The 7,500-nt window shown below is 54.9% G+C and overlaps 1 protein-coding gene across 1 annotated transcript in view; it reads right to left on the bottom strand.

Moving 5' to 3' along the window:
- Positions 1 to 7,500, bottom strand: part of cntnap2a (contactin associated protein 2a) — a 206,423-nt gene that overhangs the window by 130,836 nt on the left and 68,087 nt on the right.

The following is a 7,500-nucleotide window of genomic DNA, read 5'->3' as shown; positions in this document are numbered from 1 at the left end:
TGTGTGTGTGGGTGTGGGTGTGGGTGTGGGTGTGTGTGTGTGTGTGTGGGCGTGCGAACGGGGAGGTCAAGGCAGCCTCTGCAATCCACCATCACTAGCCTTCATAATGCTGACGCCTCTTAAAAGGTATAGATCGCCATCTGTCCTGCATTAATATTCCATCTCTGATCGTCACCGTCTGGCAGAACACGTCTCAGCTGCCAGTCTAAGCGAGGCTATGTTAAGACATTGGCTTTGTACGCGACGCGCACCTTACTTACACTTCCGTCTTCAAAAATACCGGTTCTATTTCATGTAGGCTACGCCGTCTAGGCTTCGCCTTATGGGCTTGTCCCGTGCGCGCGCCTGCGCGCGCTGAAAATTCAAACTATGCACCTATCAGCGTGGGCACTGCCCACATTTCCCACGGTATCGTGTCTATATAACGCGGTGTATACCGTCGCTCATCCTCCCTTTTCTTTCAGCACTTGTGCTTATCAGCGAGAAATTGAGAACTACAATTAAGAAGATGAGAACTTCAACACGGATCTCCCAAGCCGGTGGCAGCGGCTCGGGCGAGGCCGCGGACAAACGGCCCTTTTCAGGGCCACCTGAGAGCGCTCCTAGAGCTAGGTCCTTTTCAGGACTCCTATGCGCCTCCTGTCCCGCCTCCCTGGCACCGGGTGACGGGCACTTGGCGTGCTTTTGGTGCCTCGGCGCCGACCACGCCGCGGCTGCTATGGCGGCCCCCGTCTCCTGTGTCGCCTGCCGGGAGCTGCCTGAAGAGGGGATCCTCTCCAGGCATCTCTTCTTTTTCCCCTGCGGTGGAAATGGCTGACGCCATCGACCTGTTCGGACCTGACGTCGACGGTGGCATCATCGACGCCTCCCTGGACGACGTCTTCGGCGACTCGGCGTCCGGTTTTTCCCGCTCTCGGGTTACAACCGCCACCGTCATACAACACGAGGGTCCGCGCCGGATGACCGATCTCTTCCGGGAGATCATGGGTGAGGCGGCGGCCATCAAAGGGATTCCCATGCCGGTCCCGCCTCTCGCCCCCGTATCTGACGATATGCAGGGCGAGTGCTTTCGCACCCCATCTTTTTCCCGGCGGGTTACCCAGTGCCCCTTGTTCCCGCCTTTGCAGCACTTGTTTATTGCTGCCGGTGAGGACCCTTCGACCCTGAAGGCTCCGGTAAGATCCTACACGGATTTCACCAACGTGGAGGGGTGGGCCGATACTCAGGCGAGGGGGATCCCTCGCCTGGAGCCTCCCCTGGCAGCGCTTCTCTGTCCGGGCGCCGGGCTCCTTAACGAAAAGCTGCTGCCCCCCGACCGCCTCCAGAAGCAGATTGTCGGCCTAACGGACAGGGTGTTCGTTTGTGCCTCTCAATCCGCGGCGGCGGTCAACAACATCGCCCTGCTCTCCTCTGCCATGGTCTCCTTGTCGGCTGACAGGGAGGCCTACGGCCCGGAGGAAGCCGCGAGATGGCTGGCGGTTTCCCGCTTTTCCAGCGCCATCCTCCAGCTATGCCAGCCGATAGCCGTTTCGGCCGGCCAGCATATGGCGTGGGCTACCATGATTCAAAGGGTCATATGGCTCTCCCACACTGCGGTGCCGGAACGAGAGCGGGCCAGCCTCGTCCAGGGTCCACTAGCGCCGGATGGCCTATTTGGTCCCAGGTTCCCCGAGGTGCTCGCGCACCAGCAGTCAGTCCGTGAGAATCGTTCCCGGTTCGGGACGATTCTCACGGGCTCCTCCCGCCAGCAGGCTGAGAGGAAGCGCGGTCTAGGCCGGTCCCAGCGTTCCATGGGACCGCCTCCGACTCCAGCCCCGGTGCAGCAGCCGCAGCTGCCGCGCACGGGGAGAGCAGCAGCGCCACGGACCGGGAAGTTCCGGACGCTTGCTCCTACTTTTTCTTTCCCTATTAAAGAAAAGAGACCGTTCGGCCGAACGGCAGTACATGGTACCTAAAGAGCGATATTCCCCAGGCCACCTGCGTCCTACGCTTGTGGTGCGCTCCTCCATGTTGCCCATTTCCCCCTCTCAGCCCGGTGGCTGTAGGGGTCGGACGGCGTGTTCACATGGCCTCTGGTTCACCTGCTTCTAAGAAGCGGCGTCCCTTGGAGCCTCATGGACGGATCAGAGACTCGTTGCACGAGCCCGTGGATACGGCCGCTTGTACCGGTCTCCTGGTTCCCCACATTATAGGTGAGGAGATGGGTCCGCGCGCTGTGGCTACAGCCTGCGGACAGCGCATGCGCACAGGTGCTGCGGCCGGACGGCTCGCTCCCTGTTCAGTGGGCACGAGCGCGACGTCTAGACAGCTCGTTGTTTTTACAGCTGCTAGTTCTGGTACGTCTCCTACGCTCGCTGAGCCTCCTCCCTTTCGTGGGAAGCCCCCCTTGGTTCACACGCAGTGTGGAGGCGGTAGGGGCAGAGGAATACGGGTTATTCCTGGACGGTCTTCCTCAGCTGTCGGCTCGCCCTCTCTCCAACCGCTATGCGTGTTGGCAAGAGCGGTGCGTTCTGCCATCGTGGTTGGACACCACGTTGAGATGGGGCCATCCCATACAGTTCAAGCGTCGTCCCCCACCCTTTATGGGGTTGGTGGAGACCACGCTACGGGACCCGGCTGCGAGCACGGCTCTGGCAGCAGAGGTGGCACGTCACTTGGTAAAGGGGGCCATCACTGTCGTTCCCCCCCACGAGTCTCACCTAGGTTTTTATTCCCGCTACTTCCTGGTTTCCAAGAAGTCAGGGGAAATGAGACCTATTCTGGATCTTCGTGTGTTCAACAGATTCGTTGCCACGAGGAAGTTCAGAATGCTCACGGTCGGAGCATTGTTCCGGTCTGTGAGAGAGGGCGATTGGTTCACATCCCTGGATCTCAAGGATGCTTACTTCCACGTCCCTGTTCGGCAGGCGCACAGGAGGTTTCTCCGCTTTGCCTTTATGGGGATGGCGTACGAGTACCAGTGTCTGCCGTTCGGCTATTCCCTGGCTCCGCGCACCTTCTCGAAGTGTGTGGAGACAGCGTTGGAACCGCTCAGACGTCAGGGAAAGAGGATTCTCTTCTACCTAGACGATCTGCTTATTCTGAGCAACTCAGAAGAGACCGCGAGAAGGGACACCATGTTGGTGATAAACCATCTCTCCTTCCTGGGTTTTGCCATCAACTGGGAGAAGAGCTCCCCGCTCCCCAGCCGGCAGACAGTCTACTTGGGGCTTTGCCTAGACTCAGCCACCATGACTGCGATGCTTTCGCCTCCTCGGCGAGACGCCATCCTGTCGGCGCTCTCCCGTTTTCACGTTCGCAGAAACGTGACCGCACTGTCCACCATGCGCCTGTTGGGGCTGATGGCAGCTGCCCACCCCGTGGTCCCCCTGGGTCTGCTTTTTATGCGCAGACTCCAGCGGTGGTTTGCTCGCCAACGGTTGGACCCCAGGCGACACAAGCTCAGGGTGCTCCTCGTCCCCCGTTCGGTGTCGCCAGACCTGGAATATTGGAAAGGACCCTCCGCCCTTCTCAAGGGTGTTCCCCTGGGCAGGGTGGCGTCCTACGTAGTGGTCTTCACGGACGCCTCGTTGACGGGTTGGGGAGGAACGTGCCTCTCTCACTCGGTCGGAGACGAGTGGCGCACGCCCCCTACAGCACACATAAATGTGTTGGAGCTCGACGCTGTGAGGAAAGTGCTGTTGCATTTCTTTCACCTGGTGCGCGGCCGCCACGTTCTGATCAGGACAGACAGCGTGTCGGCGGCGGCGTACATCAACAGACAGGGGGGAGTCCGCTCCCCTGCTCTCCACCGAAAGGCGGTCGAGCTCTGGCTTTGGGCTCATCAGTATCTCCGCAGTCTGAGAGCCCTGCATATCGCGGGCGCCCAGAACTTTGGGGTGGACCTCATGTCTCGAGGCGGTCCCCGCCGAGACGAGTGGCGGTTACATCCCGACATTGTCAGACTGATCTGGCAGAGGTTCGGGACAGCGCAGGTGGACCTCTTCGCGTCCCGGGAGAACACGCACTGCAGGTGGTGGTTCTCCCTCAGCCCTCGGGATCTTCCCCCGTTGGGGGTAGATGCGTTGGCACACACACCTTGGCCGCGGGCTCTCTTGTATGCGTTTTCCCCGCTCCAGCTGATCCTTCCTCTTCTGGAACGGGTCAGACAGGAGAGACTGTCTCTGATATTAGTGGCCCCGGAGAACCGTTCAGCTCTGTGGTTTCCAGAGCTGGCCGCGCTCTCGCGGTCGGCGCCTTGGCCAGTACCATTCAGGCCGGATGCGCTTTCACAGGCCCACGGGACGGTGCACCACCCGCCCGATGTCTCGGGACGGCTGTTGGTTTGGCTCCTGGGAGGTTGATCCTGCAGGGCAAAGGTTTGCCTGAGACGGTTATCAACACTATTCACTATTCAGAGTGCTCGTGCGCCTTCTACTTCTTCCCTCTATGCGGCGAAGTGGTGCGCCTTCTCTAATTGGTGTGAGACGAACCACGCTGTCCCATCTCAATGCGAGGTGGGAAGCGTGCTTTCGTTTCTGCAAAACTTATTGGAAAAAGGTTTGGCCTTCTCCACTATCAAGGTCTATGTGGCAGCCGTTTCGGCTGGCCATGCAGGCTGTGATGGTGGACCGATCTTCAGCCATCCACTGGTCAAGAGATTCTTGCGTGGGGCTAGACGGGTTAGGCCTGTTTTCACGCGTGCTTACACCACGCTGGGATCTCCCCACCGTGTTGCGCGGATTGTCCAGGGATCCTTTCGAGCCTCTCTCTCAGGCCCCTTTGGATGCCCTGTCATTTAAGACGGCGCTCTTGTTGGCCTTGGTTTCTGCCAAGCGGGCCGGTGAGCTAACCGCTCTGTCTGTCAGCCCGAGTTGCTTGTTGCTAAACGAGGACAGCTCCTTCGCGTTGCTCAGACCTAATCCTGCGTTCCTCCCGAAGAACATTAATAGTTCTTTTCGGTCGAGGGATATTGTGCTTAAGGCTTTTCACCCCCCGCCTCATTCTAGTGAGGCGGAGGCGGAGTTGCATCTCCTGTGCCCGGTTCGGGCGTTGGCTATGTACGTGAATCGCTCGGCAGCGTTCCGCTCCACACAACAGTTGTTTGTGTGTTATAGCGACGCTAGCAGGGGCCGCGCTCTCTCTAAGCAGTGGTTTTCTCGCTGGGTATGTGAGGGTGTTTGCCTAGCCTACTCTCGGCAGGGCTTGGCGCCACCGTTGGGCGTTAAAGCTCACTCCACACGGAGCGTGGCCGCTTCAACGGCTCTACTCAAGGGCGTTTCGGTGGAAGACATCTGCGCGGCTGCGTCTTGGTCTTCCCCCGGCCCCTTTGTCCGTTTTTTACATGTTAGACATGTCCAGGGGCTCACTCGGCAACTCTGTGCTAGAGTCCGGGACCCCTTTTACGGCTTAAGAATATAGACATGTTCTTTAAAGCGTCGTGGTTGGATTTCCTCTCGCCGGCTGGCGAGTTGGACTTGATTACCAGTCTTACTCTCCCACCTTTTTTCAAATGAAAAACAGGCTAGGGGGTTTTCTATTGGCTCGCCAATTGTCTGGTGGTTTTGTTTACCAGTGTGGCACTCCCGCCGTTTTCTTCAAATAAGAAACGGCCGAGAGAGTCCCATTATTGGAGAGCCGAATTCCGTAGCTCCGCCCCCGGTGGTAGCGGATCTAATGGAAACCTAGTTGCTCTGGTTTTTCTTTTCCTTTCATGGGTTCCATGAAGCACGGAATAGAGCCGGAGTCTTTACAGACTCACTTTTTTCTCCCTTGATCATTGCCTTGCTTGATCTAGGAGGAATTAGTTTTTTATAAAGCTGTTGTGTTTTACACTTCCTTGGCTTTTTGAGTCTTAATGTGTTCTGGTGACTTAGGTCTTTTTGACTGGGGTCCAGCAGGAGTACATTGATCGGGCTCCGCTCGCAGCTTCACCTTAGCCCATAAGGCGAAGCCTAGACGGCGTAGCCTACATGAAATAGAACGATAGTTATGTTATTATAACTCTAGTTCTATGATTGTAGGCGTAGCCGTCTAGTTTCCCACCTGCTGTACCCTCCAATTGCTGAAAGAAAAGCTTGGAGGATGAGCGACGGTATACACCGCGTTATATAGACACGATACCGTGGGAAATGTGGGCAGTGCCCACGCTGATAGGTGCATAGTTTGAATTTTCAGCGCGCGCAGGCGCGCGCACGGGACAAGCCCATAAGGCGAAGCCTAGACGGCTACGCCTACAATCATAGAACTAGAGTTATAATAACATAACTATCGTTACCCTTCGGTCAGCCTTGTATTAAATATGACCCGCTGTCAAGAGTGAGGTCCGGTCCGCGCCTCTAAGGCTACAGCATTAGCATGTGTGATATTTCACGGATTCGCTGACATTTTAACATGTTAGCTTTATTTGATATATTCTATGTATTTGTGACATTTGATCAGATGCTAGAAGGTCTATTGTTAGCCCTGTGTGTCATGTGAGCTCTGCTAGGCTTAGAATGAAACCTGTGCATTCTTTATTATTTCCTTTTTTTGTCTAGTTGTCAAGATGTAGGCCTACTCACGACGGTTGTCATTGACATCTGTATTTTTTAGCACGCTTTATAATAGAAAAAAAAGTATTCAATTATGCAAAAAGTAAAACCCGCAGCAGACATTGACATAGACGTCAAGAGAACAGACTTATTTTTCGTGGGCATATCAAAACAGATATAATGTGAACACTTTCACAATATCTCTTGGCTTAATACGAAAGTAACATAGTGCTATCTCTGGTTCCCGTCAGCTTAGGCCAAGCTGAATAAAATGGGTATTTCCTGCTGTCAAAACATTAGCTTTTTATCGCAAACAATTTAATCACGTTGCAATATGGATGAAATAACAAGAGAGATACGTCAAAACAGCAACAATCGCATGCTAACCAGTAAGATACATTCAACCTTATCTCACGATGATGACCGCGATATGAACGATGGATATATGAACATTCGTAAGCAGAAACATCGCTTGAATCCTCTCAGAAGTGGGTTTTAAACAGTTTAGACTCAAAGAACAGACGTCAGGCTGTTCCGGTGTTCAAGTTCATATTTTGTGTGGCATTGAGTGTGGCATTGTCATGAGATGCGGTCATGAAATACGAAATTAATCAATTTGTGAAACTATCGGTTGTGACGCAACATCCCATCTTCAAATCCCATAAAGTTCAACGTAATAAACCACGGATGGGCAGTTTGAAATGGCCTTTCGGATTTAATAACCCTATAGAAGCATCTAGACATGCATCTGAATATCATGAGGAATCCCTCGTCCCGAGTGGTGTCACGATGAATAATACATATTTCCTCATCGCCCCGCCATAAATAGCGCTCTTTCTTCCTCTCTTCGCTTGGGTGTCCTCCAACTCTTGTGGCTTCCATCCATGTTGATCCACGTCTGGGTCTGCGTTCGATTAATAATGAATACATGTTCATAATAACGAGAACACCGCCACATCTCCTCTGACCAGTGTTCCATCATGGCTGG

Source organism: Gadus macrocephalus, chromosome 23, assembly GCF_031168955.1.
Source record: "Gadus macrocephalus chromosome 23, ASM3116895v1".
Lineage (NCBI taxonomy): Eukaryota > Metazoa > Chordata > Actinopteri > Gadiformes > Gadidae > Gadus > Gadus macrocephalus.
The sequence above is the reverse complement of the archived record's forward strand: the minus strand, read 5'-3'. Positions and strand labels throughout refer to the sequence as shown.